Source organism: Littorina saxatilis, linkage group LG9, assembly GCF_037325665.1.
Source record: "Littorina saxatilis isolate snail1 linkage group LG9, US_GU_Lsax_2.0, whole genome shotgun sequence".
In the NCBI taxonomy this organism is placed as follows: Eukaryota; Metazoa; Mollusca; class Gastropoda; order Littorinimorpha; family Littorinidae; genus Littorina; species Littorina saxatilis.
In genome coordinates this window covers 49,725,561-49,743,210 of record NC_090253.1, presented here as the reverse complement: position 1 = coordinate 49,743,210, position 17,650 = coordinate 49,725,561, and the positions used below count along the sequence as shown (strand labels likewise).

At 41.5% G+C, this 17,650-nt stretch overlaps 1 long non-coding RNA gene across 1 annotated transcript in view; it reads left to right on the top strand.

Annotated features, from left to right (window-relative positions):
* Positions 1-9,643: 9,643 nt before the first annotated feature.
* LOC138977447 (uncharacterized) overlaps positions 9,644-17,650 on the top strand; it is a 63,569-nt gene continuing 55,562 nt past the window's right edge. Inside the window, exons 1-2 of the long non-coding RNA XR_011459280.1 lie at positions 9,644-9,796; positions 17,266-17,347. This is a non-coding gene — a long non-coding RNA (uncharacterized lncRNA). The remainder of the gene's footprint in view (positions 9,797-17,265; positions 17,348-17,650) is intronic.

The window sequence follows — 17,650 nt, the reverse complement described above, 5'->3', positions numbered from 1 at the left end:
AACAAGGAAAGAAAACTACTGCTACATGATTATGAATAAAATAAAAATGAGAACATATTATCAATTTACATACAATACATTGCTTAAATGAAAAATGTAAGTTTATTTGACGCTGTAAACGCCATGCCCATTGACATACACTGCATTCGAAAACAATCAGTAAAAAAAAAATAACAATCATAAATACATTGTTGAAAAGCACCGGTTGTTGGTTTTAGCAACCTTTCAAGCGGAGAGAGAGAGAGAGAGAGAGAGAGAGAGAGAGAGAGAGAGAGAGAGAGAGAGAGAGAGAGAGAGAGAGATGGATTGAGAGAGAGAGAGGAGAGAGAGAGAGGAGAGAGAAAGAGAGACAGAGACAAATAGAGAGAAAGAAAGAGAGAGACAGAGACATAGAGAGAGAGACAGAGAGAGAGAGAGAGACATAGAGACAGACAGACAGACAGACAGACAGACAGAGACATAGAGAGCTTAATCAAATGTCCAAAGGAAAGATAAAATAACAAGATTAAAAAAACATTACAAGGCAACACACGCTTGGCATAATTAACAACACTTACTTTCAGTTCATGTGCTTCTCAATAACTGCTTTCCTTCAATTCTCAGAATGTCTCCGACGACAGTTCCGCAAGTCACTCCCTTAAGTATACTGCACACCCTGCAGTATGCACGAAGGCGGTACCAGTGTCTTCTGTTTTTCTCACCCACGCGACAGCTTTTTGGACATGAGTTGCATGACACACGCACGTCTCTCTGGACAGGCGCGACGCGTCTTTTTCCCCCACCAAAGTGGCTGCTGATTGGCTGAGCGCGATATATCACCAACACTGAGGCCAATATCAAGATTATATCAACCGCAACTTGTTATACAGAGTTGATTTTGGGATATATTTCACAAACATCGAATCAAGTTTAAAATGTTGTCACTAACACAAATGCTTGGGTTCAAAACCCCAAAATGCATTATTATACTGTCTTTAATAATGTAATTTCACACCACCAACAGGTTAATATCAGGATTATTTCCTCCTTAGCTGTTTTAACAAATCAAGATAATGTTTCATGTAAGATCACTGTTTTGGGGTGAGAATTGGGGGGGGGGGGGGGCGGATCAGGTTGGGGGGTTAGGGAGAGGTGGATTTCGCCCAATTGTTTTTGGTGTTAAGCTGTTATTACTTTGATGCCGACAGCTTGACTAAATGTTTTTATATCGCTTCACGCACACACGTAAACAGCGCAAACACGTAAATCATTTTTGTGTAGCTTGCGGAGAAATGAAATTGCAAATGAGTTCAATACTGATTATTTTCAAATACAAGGTGATCCCCCAAATATCCAACCCATGAAATGTAAGTTTTACGCCCTCACGGCAAAGCCATTAGGGGCAGACAACCCATGAACATGCGAGTGACTTCTACATCTGTGGACCGAATGACTTCACATTTGGTGTGCATTAACTTAAGCTTATGCAAGATAAGACCACACACGTACTACTTTGTGGACTGGTCATGCATACCCTGAAGTTCTTTCTTTCTTTATTTGGTGTTTAACGTCGTTTTCAACCACGAAGGTTATATCGCGACGAGGGAAAGGGGGGAGATGGGATAGGGGAAAGGGGGGGGGGGGGGGGGGAGATGGGATAGAGCCACTTGTTAAGTGTTTCTTGTTCACAAAAGCAGTAATCAAAAAAATTGCTCCAGGGGCTTGCAACGTAGTACAATATATGACCTTACTGGGAGAATGCAAGTTTCCAGTACAAAGGACTAAACATTTCTTACATACTGCTTGACTAAAATCTTTACAAACATTGACTATATTCTATACAAGAACCACTTAACAAGGGTAAAAGGAGAAACAGAATCCGTTAGTCGCCTCATACGACATGCGGGGTGCAGAGAAATAAGGATGTGGAAAAGAAGACTTTTGGTAAGTGAAATAAAGGTGATGGATCCAGTCAGGTAGAAATAAGACAACAAGAAAATAATTGGAAAACTGCAGGGAATAGTAGGGAGAGTTTTCTTGGAAGGAAATATAGGTGAAAGGACTGGTAAGGCAGAAATAAGACAAAAGAAGAGAAGAAACAGAACCGTTAGTCGCCTCTTACGACATGCTGGGTAGCATCGGGTAAATTCTTTCTAGTCCCAACCAATATGGGACTCCCCCTAACCCGCGGGGGGTACCCTGAAGTTAATGCACACCAAATATAATCAAGAGATGTAGAAGTTATAAGCATTTTGGTGGGTTGCATTTTCTTTGGAGTCACCCTGTAGATTATAAGTTTGTACATGTACTTTATAAATATATTCAGTGTTATCACGTCTATTTTGACTTTTCTTACAGTTTTGACGGTTTCAGTCTGTATGACTGAATGTAAACCGGGGGAGAAGTGAAATTGTATATGATTTCTATTTATAGATAGCTAAATAGTTTGTGTCTGTATAAGTCGATATGTTGTCTCGTTCAATTTATATTGCCTTCGGCCTTGGTCAATAAATATGAAATGGAAGACGATATGCTCCCCCTCGGACCGACAAAAAAGCTGGTCTGTCAACAACGCATCAAACATCTTATATTGTCATCATTTTCACGAGTTTTCATTCACAAACACCTGGTAAATAAATCTCATGTTCCCCATGCAATAACTCGAGGTGGTGAATGGGTTTGAGCTTTCATGTAACGTGGATTGTCAAAGTAAAAGCCAATCAGGCTGATTGTTTGATGTGTGGAACCTTCTTCTTCTTCTTCTTCTGCGTTCGTGGGCTGAAACTCCCACGTACACTCGTGTTCCTGCACGAGTGGAATTTTACGTGTATGACCGTTTCCACCCCGCCATTTAGGCAGCCATACGCCGCTTTCGGAGGAAGCATGCTGGGTATTTCCGTGTTTCTATAACCCACCGAACTCTGACATGGATTACAGGATCTTTTTCGTGCGCACTTGGTCTTGTGCTTGCGTGTACACACGAAGGGGGATAAGCCACTAGCAGGTCTGCACATAAGTTGACCTGGGAGATCGGAAAAATCTCCACACTTAACCCACCAGGCGGCCACGGCCGGGATTCGAACCCTCGTCCTTCCGCTTTGGAGGCCGACGTCTTACCACCCCGCCACAGCGCCCGTCTGATGTGTGGAACCATCGCGGCTTTGGATTTGTGTTTCCGAGGACAACGATTGTATTAAAGCATTCACTCTCAAAGACCCAATCAATGTTGATAATTACCGCGGCGACTCATGGTCAATTTGCAACTTATCTCTGTAATCGCAAAATCCACAACGAAAAGTCATAAACACTTAAAAGAAAAGAAATATGCTCAACACTTACTGAAATCACAGGTATGATCGCAGCTCTGTACATTTTCAGACTGGAAGAAAAGCGTCAACAAGCTACGTTTGACGTCACATACAAGTTTGACGTATTATATGTGTGTGTGTGTGTGTGTATGTGTGTGTGTTAGATAGAGAGAGATGGATAGAGAGAGATAAATAGAGAGAGAGAGAGAGATAACGAAATAGAGAGATAGAGAGAGAGAGAGATAGAGAGAGAGAGAGAGAGAAAGACACAGAGAGAGAGAGAGAGAGAGAGAGAGAGAGAGAGAGAGAGAGAGAGAGAGAGAGAGAGAGAGAGAGAGAGAGAGAGAGAGAGAGAGAGAGAGAGAGAGAGAGAGAGAGAGAGAGAGAGAGAGAGAGAGAGAGAGAGAGAGAGAGAGAGAACGAAACTTATGACGTTTGGCTGTGACATTTACATGACGTTTTTTTCTTTTTTTAATCAAGAATTTTTACGTCATTGGTCATTGTTTATTTACATTCTCATTCATTTCACTGAAGAAGGGCGTGGCCCGAAAGTCTTTGAAACTTGGTGTTTACTGTGTTTTTTTCTAATTAATCATATATTCCACTTCATGTGAGAACACAGTGTGCATTCTACATAGGATCCATCAAGTCATGGCTTATTTACCAACTGCAGCTCCTTCACCATGTCATTTTCGCCGCGAGGCCAACCGCCGTTAGATCTTCCAGCATTTGCATCCAGTCATGGATCTGACTTAGTGAGGGAGTTGAAAAGCCGTATCATTTCATCTCATGATAAACTTTCACGCTACACTAGTCATCTGTATTTTTTATCTCACTGTCTCCAGCAACATATCGTCCCGAAAGGCTTTCAGCTAAAGTTTTCTTCTTCTGGGCTTCCACCATGGGGACCACATCGTGAAATTCGGTCATCGTTGCTAGAGACAGAACTATATATTATTTCATTATGTCGTGATTTTTATATTTAGTCAAGTTTTGACTAAATATTTTAACATCGAGGGGGAATCGAAACGAGGGTCGTGGTGTATGTGCGTGTGTGCGTGTGTGTGTGTGTCTGTGTGTGTGTCTGTGTGTGTGTGTGTGTGTGTAGAGCGATTCAGACTAAACTACTGGACCGATCTTTATGAAATTTGACATGAGAGTTCCTGGGTATGAAATCTCGGAACGTTTTTTTCATTTTTTTGATAAATGTCTTTGATGACGTCATATCCGGCTTTTCGTGAAAGTTGAGGCGGCACTGTCACGCCCTCATTTTTCAACCAAATTGGTTGAAATTTTGGTCAAGTAATCTTCGACGAAGCCCGGGGTTCGGTATTGCATTTCAGCTTGGTGGCTTAAAAATTAATTAATGACTTTGGTCATTAAAAATCTGAAAATTGTAAAAAAAAATAAAAATTTATAAAACGATCCAAATTTACGTTTATCTTATTCTCCATCATTTGCTGATTCCAAAAACATATAAATATGTTATATTCGGATTAAAAACAAGCTCTGAAAATTAAATATATAAAAATTATTATCAAAATTTTTTTTTCGAAATCGTTTTAAAAACACTTTCATCTTATTCCTTGTCGGTTCCTGATTCCAAAAACATATAGATATGATATGTTTGGATTAAAAACACGCTCAGAAAGTTAAAACGAAGAGAGGTACAGAAAAGCGTGCTATGCAGCATAGCGTAACCACTACCCCGCTCTTCTTGTCAATTTCACTGCCTATGCCGTGAGCGGTGGACCACGAGTATACGGTCTTGCTGCGTTGCATTGCGTTCAGTTTCATTCTGTGAGTTCGACAGCTACTTGACTAAATATTGTATTTTCGCCTTACGCGACTTGTTATGCTTCCGATTGTCTCACTTTGTCTAATGTGATTGAACATTCTAAATGTTTACTTCGTCAACTCATTGATTGTACTGCATTTGATTCGTTCCTTTTTGATGTCCATCGTCAAACACAACATGTTACGTCTACCTGTGCTAGAAGAAAGAATCAGAAACTTCGACATCTCGTAGATTTGCAAGTTTCGACTGTAACTACGACCAAGACTACTTTGCAAGATGAGCCTCATGTTGATGACCCTGTGTCTCGCACGGCGGAGACAACTGCCATTACTGTGGAGTCTGTTGATTCCACACACACTGATGAATTTGAGCCTATCGTTATGGAGACTGTTGACTCTGTGCCCATTGTTGGAGAAGCTGTTGACTATGTACCCATCGTTTGTGAAGCTGTTGACTCTGTGTCCATCGTTGGAGAGACTGTTGACTCTGTATCCATCTTTGGAGAGACTGTTGACTCTGTGCCCATCGTTGGAGAGACTTTTGACTCTGTGCCCAGCGTTGGAGAACTTGTTGACTCTGTGCCCATCGTTGGAGAAGCTGTTGACTCTGTGTCTTTCGTTGGAGAGTCTGTGTCCGTGGTTGGAGAAGTTGTTGGCTCTGTGCCCATCGTTGGAAAAGCTATTGACTCTGTGCCCATAGTCGGAGAAGCTGTTGACTCTGTGCCCGCCGTTGGAGAAACTGTTGACTCCGTGCTTATTGTTGGGCAAATTATTGACTCTGTGCCCATCGTTGGTGAGACTGTTGACTCTATACCTAGTGCTGTGGAGTCTGTGACCACGACAAGTGCTACGGGCCATGAACATGTTACTGTGGAGAAGCCAAAGAAAAAGAACCGTCATTTCAGAAAGAAGAAACCACTTTCTATGAATGTGGACCCAAACCAAGTGGTGAATTTGTCCAGCACTGTGCTCAGTGATGAGCAGAAGTACGTTTTGTCACTGGGGGCTAAATTCTGTCCTACCCCTACTTCTCATGATCAATTAACCCTTCTCGATGATATACAAGAAGGAGTGCGACGTTTGCGTCTGAAAGAATTTTTCTACAAGGAAGACGCGCCGACACAACTACCATCCAGACCTAAATTCTACAAGAAGAAAACGTGGACCCCCCCTACAGGGAGAGATAGAGGTCTAGACGCTTATAGTGATACTGTGACTTCTCTTGCTAATGGTCATATACCTGCTCCTGTTAAAAAGCACAACTTGAACAAACCTTGTCTCAAAGCACTCGCTGGACTACGTCAAATGGTCAAATCAAGGCAAATCCGTATCTCAAAGGCTGATAAAGGAGGAGCCACTGTGGTCCAGGACTGCACTATGTATGAAACGGAGGCTTTGAGACAACTGAACCACCCAGCACACTATACCAGGCTAGATGTTGACCCCACTCCCTCCATTGCCAAAACGTCCAACGACTTTGTGGAACAGCTGCAGGCCAGAGCACTCATTGATGAAAACTGTTACCGTTGGGCTCTACTAGATCCTGAGACTACTAGAACCAGCGTCTTCTACCACTTACCCAAAGTCCACAAGGACAGGCAGAACCCACCTGGACGTCCCATCATATCTGGATGTGGAGGCCCCACAGAGAAAATGTCTAAATTGGTTGATCATTGGCTACAGCCTCTAGTGCGGGAGCTTCCTTCATACGTCAAGGACACGACACACTTTCTGCAGCTGGTTGAAAACTGGAAGACTAGTTATGGCCCCCTTCCTATTGACGCCCTGGTAGTCACTGTCGACGTGGTGGGGCTCTACACAAATATACCGCACCAGGATGTAGGTACTTCCGTCGCTGACACACTGTCAACTGGTCAACATCTGGTCCCTGAAGCCCCTCCCAAGAACTTGCTCTTGAAAATTATTGACCACGTTCTTCATAACAACGTTTTTCAGTTTGACGGTCAGATTTTCAAGCAGATCTTCGGCACAGCTATGGGTACCCCCATGGCCCCCACTATCGCAAACATCTTCATGGGTTGGCTTGAGCGAGACATTTTGGCAAGGTGTCCCTGGGACATTGATCCAGCTATGTGGAAAAGATACATTGATGACATCATCACCATCTGGTTACATGGGAAAGAGGAGCTGGTGAAGTTCATAGAGTGGCTGAATGAGCAGCACCCTACGATCAAGTTCACATACTCATATGGGAGATCTAACGTCCCTTATCTTGATGTGAACTTATCTATCACTCCAGATGGCCTCCTCACTACAGATCTCCATGTCAAACCCACTGATGCGGCCATGATCCTCCCTTTCCACTCATGTCACCCTCGCCATTGTCCACGCAGCATCCCGTACAGTCAATGCCTGCGACTGAGACGCATCTGCTCTGATGAGGAAACTTTTAGGAGCAGATGCACCGAGTTGAAAGGTAAACTCGAGAAGAGAGGATACCCTACAGGTCTCATCAACGCAGCTGTAGAGACAGTGGGAGCCAGGTCTAGGGACTCTGTCTTGCAGTACGTCAATAGTAACAAGCCCAAAGCAGACAGAGTCCCATTCGTCATCAGACATAACCCCAGCAACCCTCCCCTCGGGCGTTGGTTGAAAGACTTCATGCCAGTGTTGCACACCAGTGCTAGGATGAAGAAAGCTGTACCAAACCCACCCATTGTAGGAGAGAGGAACTGCTACAATATCCGCAACCTCCTCATGCCCTCTGGCCTCCCACCTTCCCAGAATTTGACACCAGTGTCCAGCGCCGGGTGCCACTCCTGTCCGGGGTGTGTGTTGTGTGCCGGTCACCTGCGGGACACCACTACTTTCAGTAGTGTGGTTACTGGCCAGTCTTTCCACATCAGAGACTGCTTGTCGTGCACCTCCACTAATGTGGTGTACCTCATAGATTGTGAAAAGTGCCACGGCAAGCAATATGTGGGGGAGACTGGTCAGACTGTCCGTCGAAGGTTCTATGGCCACACATACACCATTCGGAAGGACGTGGACACCCTGGTGGCGAAACACTTCAGGTCCCCCGAGCATTCCCTGTCTGACATGAGGGTGACTGTAATTGAACAGGTCAAAGTCGATAACGTGGACATCCGGAGGCAGAGGGAGAGGTTCTGGCGGTACAAGTTGCGTACCAACTATCCTGAGGGCCTGAATGTGTTTGACTGAAATGTATAGGCCTACTCAGGATAGGTGTTGCGCGATTTGTATCGCTTGGGGCTTGCCTGTGCCTTTGGATGTCTACCTTTCCTTTTTTGGAAATGCTTAAGGGATCGATGAAAATGCAGTTTGTTTCCTGCAAGTGTGTGTGTGTGTGTGTGTGTGTGTGTGTGTGTGTGTGTGTGTGTGTGTGTGTGTGTGTGTATGTGTGTGTGTTAGATAGAGAGAGATGGATAGAGAGAGATAAATAGAGAGAGAGAGATAACGAAATAGAGAGATAGAGAAAAAGAGAGAGAGAGAGAGAGAAAGAGAGAGAAAGACAGAGAGAGAGAGAGAGAGAGAGAGAGAGAGAGAGAGAGAGAGAGAGAGAGAGAGAGAGAGAGAGAGAGAGAGAGAGAGAGAGAGAGAGAGAGAGAGAGAACGAAACTTATGACGTTTGGCTGTGACATTTACATGACGTTTTTTTCTTTTTTTAATCAAGAATTTTTACGTCATTGGTCATTGTTTATTTACATTCTCATTCATTTCACTGAAGAAGGGCGTGGCCCGAAAGTCTTTGAAAATTGGTGTTTACTGTGTTTTTTTCTAATTAATACAAGTTTGACGTGTTATCTCGTGCTACTGTGACGATGCTTTGTGGCCCGGAGTTGGATTCTAAAATTTCGTCTCCCTTTGGGTGATTGTGCGTATTGTTGCACTACCAAAACGATGACAAAAACGATGTTTGGTGGCTTGTTGTCAGACCAGCATTTTTTTCTTGGTCCTCGCGGGTAGCATATCGCCTTTTGTCACATATTTATCAACTGCGGCCTTCTGCCTTGGTCGACAAAGTTGAAACAAAAGACGATAAAAAAAATCCTGGTCTGACAACAAGCCACCAAACATCTTATATTGTTCGTGTCCTGCTTCCACAATAACACAGATATTTCCAAGCAAGCTGGCGGAGAAAACCAAGAATAACTTTAGCTTCCGAAACAACTGTTCTGCGCCTGCTGTTTCTAAGAATAGGGTCCTGGGGTAAATGCAAGCAAAAGAAAGCAATTATAACCTTTTTCACGTTTAATTCCAAGTTACACAGCATTCTGTAGAAAGAACGGAAAGACAAAAATAAGGTTTGCTCTGTTGCCGATCATGGTTGTGCATCAACTGTTTTCTCTGTTTTTGTTCAATGAAGAAGAATACAATTTAGACAGGAAAACGCGATTTTCTGAGTCTCAAAATAGCGCAGAATCTGGGTCGGTAATGTCCTGACCGTGCTCTCAAAGGAAATTCCCGATGCTAACATTATCACAGTATGAGTCGAACCAGCCATTTTCGCTGGTACATGTTCTGACCTACTCATAAAAGGAATTCCCGATGCTAAAATTACCACTGTATGAGTCGAACCCGGAAACTACATGATTCTTTCAACACAACGCCATTTTGGCTGGTAATATTTGGTGGAGACAAGCAAAAGTTAGACAGACGATATGGTTTGGCTTTCCTGAACACACAGCTAGGCTGGCTGCCTTGCTGTTTCCACACATAGTGGAATCACGGTAAGTGTTAACTAGTCAGTTCATTGTCATCCAATTCAGTTTGTCTGTAAGGGTTACTGGGACGGATACCGATATCTTGATTTGTAGACTATGATCTATTTCATTCTATGAAGACGTACCCTTCACTCAGTCAGAGTAACATGCGTATAGTGTAGGGGGTGGGACTGTAATCCTTGGTAGTAGTAGTAGTAGTAGTAGTAGTAGTAGTAGTAGTAATAGTAGCAGTAGTAGGCCTAGTAGTTTTTTGTTTGTTTGTTTGTTTGCTTAACGCCCAGCCGACCACGAAGGGCCATATATCAGGGCGGTGCTGCTTTGACATAATATGTGTCAGAATAATGTGACTGGGTGAGACATGAAGCCTGTGCTGCGACTTCTGTCTTGTGTGTGGAGCCCTGTATTAGTATTAATATTTATTATTATGATTATTATTAGTAATAGCACGGTCAAGTAGTAGTAGTAGCAGTATAGTAGTCGTAGCAATAGGCTACAGTAGTACTGAGTAGTAGTAGTAGTACGGTAGTAGTAGTAGTAGTAGTAGTAGCAGTACAGTTGTGATAGTGGTATGGTAGTAGTATAAGTAGTAGTGAAGGATGTGGTGGTGGTGGTGGTTGTAGTAGACGTAGTATTACTAGTAGTGGTGATCGATGTGGTAATACTAAGTAGTAGCAGCATGGAGGTTGTGTTACTTGTATCATTTGTGGTGATATATGCAGTGGAGGTCGATAGAAATAGATGTAAGAGTAGTTGTATGTGTTTTCGTTGTTGAGCGCTTATGACAGTTACTGTACTTCTATGATATTCACTTTGCCGTGACTACATTTAGCACAGTCTATTCATCGTCCATTCAGCTTGCGGGGTGACGCCAATGAGTCACACACACACATCAGAACGGGAATTCCCGCGTGAAATATGAGCATAAGCCTTCAGAACTGTTAATCAGGTTCGTATGTATTATTTTAGATCGTTTATTCCCTGGAAATCCAAATTAAATTGAAAAGGATGTCCATTTCACAAATATCCCCACAAAATAAACCACGTCAGATAAGTTTTAGATTGAAAAGTTCTTCTCCTTAAATAGCCAACTGACAATCTGAAAGTGTCTTTTTCTTAGCCCTGAGAGAATTACAGACATGTTTGTTTAGTAGCTGTATATCTAATGAAAAATGCATAACTTACCTGGCATTGTCACTTTAATGACGCAGTTCTTTCTTTCTGGTTCATCTACACACATTTAAGTAATTTAACTTGGATGTAAAACATATTGACGAAGGTGATATGGCACTTGTGGGCCTGTGATATTTTGATCTTTACACAAACAAAAACGGGTAATGTTTTCTCATTTTGTTAAAGGGACATTTTGAATTTAACTCATTCAAATCAAGACAAATTGCACACTCTTTCGCACGACAAAGTGGACTCGGTTTAAACTTTGCATTTAAGCATCAGAATTCACATGGGAAAAACAATGTTGCTCTATCTTTCTTCTTTTTGGTGTGGACATTCTGTGATAATTTATTTGTTTGTTTGTTTGCTTAACGCCCAGCCGACCACGAAGGGCCATATCAGGGCGGTGTGATAATTGATGTAATTGTTCTTTGTTCCAAACTATTATACACAGGCTAAATATATTCTTCATTTTTAGAATGTTATAAAAGTTGTGTTTTCGTTAAGCTTTCTCATGAGTTACTCTTTTTCAGTAAATGTTATAAGTTGCAAGTTACTGCACGTGTATTTTACTGAACATGTCCTGCAGTCGCTGCAGCTAAATTGAAGACGCTTGTTTTGGAACCTCGGTCTCTTCTAAAGCCTCGTGCAATCTATTACGTCAAAGCAAAGAAACGTCACTCTGAAAGTGTGGCGTGACGTTATTGATGGCCGCAGGAGCGGTCATCTATTGGAATGCATTCGGAGAGGTGACATGTCTGGTTTGTTACCGTTCTCACGAGATCAGTTACAGTTTTTCTCTCTCTCTCTCTCTCTCTCTCTCTCTCTCTCTCTCTCTCTCTCTCTCTCTCTCTCTCTCTCTCTCTCTCTCTCTCTCTCTCTGTGTCATGAAGTCGATTATGGTGCGAATAAAGGAGTTACTGTTATGTATTCGTGTTCTGCCCTATATAATTAAACTGACTCTTCACTCTTCGCACTACACACTTCAAACACAGAATTTGGGAGGATACAGACTTATTAATTCCTCACAAATTACAGCACAATTCTTCACTTCAATACATCAATAACAATCAACCTCTTGAACACACAGTTCACACAATCTTATAGCAATTACTCAAACATATGATTAAATACATGGTATAAAGATACTATCTCAGTAATAGATTAGCGCACAAGTTAAGGTGCTGACAGACACTCACGAGTTCGTATCACGGCTCACTGCATGTCGTCATTTACACATCCTTGTGCCGCTGAATGTATGTAGATGATGATTTCCCAGAAACACACACTCCTTGTAAATGCTATTATGCATATTTCACACGTTCCTCCCCGAGGAACACTCTTCCGCCATTAGTGAGTAGCACCGTCGTTTCTACGACTGGTAACGATGGAGACTCCCCCGTCTAGCCATCTCTGCGCCAATGTGGTCTCTTCCTCCACCATCGATCCGCAGTCTCCCGTGTAAGGTCCGTCCCTCGTACACGCCATGGAAAACTCCTCATGGAAACTCCTAAAGAATTAACCCAAGTCTTAATACAACATTCTCTCAAACCATCTCTTCTTCCTAAACAGTCATGTATCATCTCATACATTCTCGTTCATTCTACATTCACATTCCGTCCACAGTCAATATCCAAGCTATACTTTATCTATGAATAACACAACCATACATAGCATCACCGTTTTAAACATAACATAAAAGATTAACAACATTAATGTTCAAGAACTTTCTCAACAAAAACCGTGATACACCAGAGTTCCCATATAATTGCCAGAAACACAATCACAGATACTTCAATATGTTGTTACTGGACTCCGAGTGTCTTTTTAGTTTCTACAAAATAATAGCACTGATGATCTAACGAGTAACGTGATCATGTTCAGTTAGATCTAAGTTGTAACAGTGTACAGTCAGAATCGCCAGCATCAGCGTGTGCCAGTATGCATGCGGTTTGTGGCTCCCACACGCGTGCATGCTTTTTAATTAGAGGGTGTCTTTTAGTTTTACGACAAGAAAAAGAAGTTCTTTCCTTCAAAACATCCAAAATATCCGTATTAGATGTTGTCGTTGAACATGTGTTGCACACAGCAAACATTTTGAAATCTCCGAAGCTGCTTGCAAAGAATGACGCAGAGCCTCTGTACAGTACTTTATCCTACATACGTGCGAGAAACACCCGTGAGATAATAATCGTTAAAAACACACGTGTGTGTATCGTGTAAATGAGGTCATGTCAAGCAAGTCTGGCAAGGACCTGTTTTTCCACTGCTTATGATGCCAAAGTCACCAAGACAAACGTCATTACAGAAACAAATGTAACACATTCAAAACCTAACTTGTTTTGAACATGTACATAAAGCTAGGTTAGTAGTTAAAGGGAAGAAACTGTTGTTTTTTGGGTAATGTGAACATTGATTGTTACCTCCCTTTAATTAGTCTTTTCAACTTGACTAACTCAGTTTATATTTTTTGATTTAGATAACATTGTTCAAGCTGTTTTAAAAGTGTTTTTAATTAGGTATTAATTATAAACTTTAATAAGTCATAAAGATATTTTATTTTATTTAAAGATATTTTATTGTTAGAAAATCTTCCAGTTCGGAATTTAGAGTTTTAGCGTCACTTCCGCCCTCCGCTGAAAAGCCGCCAAGTTGGTGGGACATTTTTGGGGAGCACTTTTTGGTTCTAAATCAGGTGAATATTGATTTTTACATTGTCATCTGCTTGAAATATGATTAGTTACTAGTTTAGCAAGATGAATAGTATAAGTTGGAGTGGTTATTTTTGTAAATCTGTTCCGAAACTGAAATATTTGTAATTTGACCATGTGGTGGGGTTTTTGACAGAAGCACCGGTCACAGAAATGGTGCAGAATATTTGTATTTTTGGTTGTAGTTATTGTATGAAGTGCATAGACAGAAAGATAAGTGTGTTACTGATGTTTTGAAGTTAAATAGGGTTTAGGTTTTGTAAAGAAATTTAGTGTTGGATTATAATTTGAAGTTTGAAGTAAAAGAAAGTTTTTGCGCATGCGCGGGAATAACCGAAAGCGCACTGCGTAATTGGAAAGTTGGCTGTTGCTGTTTTATGGAAAATGTGTTTGTGACTAGTGAGATGTTTGAGGTGAGATTTCATTCCAAATGATTTAGACATTGTGAATTGAAGAAGTTTGGTCATAATGGTCAGTTTATCACTGCAGATAAATGTGATTATGTATGGGTACTTCTTGTAGCTAGTTTTGAGTTTGTAACAATGGTGGAGTGGAACACGTGTGATGTGTGGTATTGTTACGAAGAAGAACAAAGATGGTTAGTCACTGTCTTGTAGGATAACATATAGTCTTTCTGTTTCTGTCAATGAAGATGGAATTAATTACAGTAGGCAAAATGTTACTCCTGTATTAGGAAGAAGATTTGCCATTTATAGTTGGTCAATAGTAAATGATGTCTAAATATCAGCTGTTTCTAGTTGATAATGTGGAATGATAGAATGATAGTGATGTGTTTGAACACAGTAACTATGTGGTAATTATTAATCATAATTACTAGCCTCTATAAACATTGGTAAATATTATTTGTGTTTTCTTGTGTGGTAATAAGGAAACGTTGTGTTTAATTTCAGAGCCAACCAGTCTGGGTTTCACATTACTGATTAGTCTGACTGAGTGGTTTTTGTTCAGCGATTTTGGTGAAGCACCTTACGAACACTGGGTTTAAGTTTTAACTAGGTTTGGGTTTTTAGGTTTGGGTTTTAACTGGGTTTTAAGGTTTGGGTTTTAACTGGTTTTTAAAATTTTCGGCTTTAGGTCAAAATTGTTCTTTAGTCATTGTGTTTGATTTTTGGAAGTTGTGTTTTGTTGAAAAAGAAAAGACAGAAGAATAAAAGGAGTTTGAAATATATATTTCTGTATTTGTGTTATTCATTTAACACATAATATCCCCTACCCCCTTTCCTAACATAATTGGTTTTTCTAAATATAACTTGAAAAGTCAAGAGTGTTACACACAAATTGCGCTCGCTAATTACCCTCGATGAATCTTTAGAACTAACACGTCACGCCACACTTTCAGAGTGACGTTTCTTTGCTTTGACGTAATAGATTGCACGAGGCTTTAGAAGAGATCGAGGTTCCAAAACAAGCGTCTTTAATTTAGCTGCCTCGAATGCAGGACATTTTCAGTAAAATACACGTAAGTACAGTATGTAGGATAAACAGAATACTACATGGCTTGCTGTGTCGTACCAGATTTACACTCGTTGCTTTTTCAAATAGTGAACAGCTCGCTTTCGCTCGCAGTTCAATATTTAAAAAAACAACTCTTGTAAATCTGGTACGACACAGCAAGCCATGTAGTATTCTCTATATCTCTGGATGACGCAAGGATAGTGTTCGACTCGGCTCTTTGACTTGGTAAACATCGGAACTTCTGATTACGTTCGTAGTTACTCGGAACCAGCCTTCGGGATTGAAAGCCCGCAGCTGACGTGTGAATTTTTTTTTTCGCGTTCGGGAACGTGTGCGGGTAACGTCATCAAATCTAGTTCTTACGTCATGAGTTTGCCAAGATCTGCAGTCTTGGTGAGAGCAAAACAACGTATGCATTTGGAACATTGGAGAAAAAAGTGAGTCACGTGTGACGCAATATCTACACGTATACGTGCAGGTCTTTGCTACACGATCGATCACTGTATTGATTGCACAACCGTGGTCCCGTGATGTAGTTTACAGTCAGGGGCTGTGGCTGTGCACGGTATGGGTTCTGATTATTATTCCACTGTTTTTCTCTAACTCTTGCATTGCCTTAACTGAGAAATGTTCTTTGTTACTTCATGTTATGTAGGGGAAGGGCTCCTAATATGGACCACCTCCTGTTCTGACAAACTAACGGCGCTAGAGCGCTAAAAACAATTTCATTCGCTGTATTCACCCTCACTGGATAAATTGCTCATGTCAAAACAGTTGCAGAAACCAAAACCTCAAAACCGTTAGGCTTTTTCTCTTTTTACATTTAGTCAAGTTTTGACTAAATGTGTTAACATGGACGGGGAATCGAGACGAGGGTCGTGGTATGTGTCTGTGTGTGTGTGTGTGTGTGTGTGTGTGTGTGTATAAAGCGGTTCCGAGAAAACTACTGAACCGATCTTCATGAAACTTCACATGAGAGTTCCTGGGTATGATATTTGAAGGGAAATGTCAAGATCCATTCTTGACGTTGCCTGAAAATGAGATGAACGTGTGGTCAAACAAGAGTTTAGCATCAAAAACCACCCAGTAGCTCGAATTCCTTTTCACAAATTCTACAAGTTCAGTTTTCTGCCTGAGTCTGTTTGCTTTTTGCCTGCGATTGTCCTCAGTCTGTTTTGCATTGCAGCCTTATTGGCCGAGAAGCCAAATCAACGAAAACAACCAGTTCCTCGCAAACAAATTGTAGACCCGGTTTATTGAATTGCGATCTCTTCCAAAGCCTGGTGAGATCTTTGACGCCAAAAAGACATCACTCTAGAAAATAAAGGGTCACGTGCAAGTTCTCACAATTCTTCCAGAGGAAACAGCTAACGCAAACGTGTTTCAACAAAGATGATTGTATAGGTGACTTTGTCATCATGAGCAGTGAAAAAGTAGGTCCCTGCTAGACTGCTGTGGTTTAACACGATCTCATTTACATTATATACATACGGGTGAGTATGTGCTCTAGATTTGACATGGTTGGCCATACCCAGTGGCCAGGAGGTGCGCGTTTCTTGTACATACAACATCTCTGTAGCACTGCAGAAAACGGTGCCAAAATATGTTCGGGTCCCAACTTCCCCATGTCTGGGTAGGTAGCTGGCAAAGAATAACTCGTTATCTGTAGCTATATGTTGATGGCTGGCATTGTGTTTGTTTGTAAGCCTCCGAAACGCTCTACCTTAGAAATCCAGCATTATTATATTAACAGCTGTTTAATTTAGTTCATGTGGTATGAATGGTACTATGATATTATTTGAATTGTTTCAACTTTTTTCTCTGTTGGAAGGCAAATGGTTTTTTCTCTCGTTATTTAGAGAGCTAACATTTAAAGTCGGATATGCCACCTCCCATCCACACCTCTGCAATATTTAGACAATATATTAAGATAAGCAGAATCTACTCAAACCGGAAGCAAGGAAACAGGCGCACGAACAACAACAGGGGCATGAATACTAAAGTTGGATTTAGCGTATTCTCATATAAAAGCCTAAACAGAAACCTACTAGTAGTAGTGTACATTATCGTTTCCAAGAGGAGGGTACTTTAACCAATGTATTGTATTTGATTGTGCAGACTGGACACTCGACTTTCAGCACAATGGCGGAAAGAGATTCCAAGGGCGGGATGAGCAAGCAGTCGACAGAGAAGGATACTGGTAGGACATCACACTCTTTTACATTACATCGAACTTCTTGCCGTGCCAAATGTGTGGATAGCACTACTTTACTATTTTATCCAACACTGCGTACACTTCTCAATGCCGCCCAACCTCAGTCTCTGCCTCTTTCACACACACACACACAAACACACACACACACACACACACACACACGAACGCACGCACACAAGCTTAGTCAACAGCGAAGTGGCTTGAAACCAGTGTCGCTGAAGGCGGCGTGGGTTCGACCACCACATTCGGCGAGGGATGTATTCACCAGAGTCAACTTTCTTTCCGTAC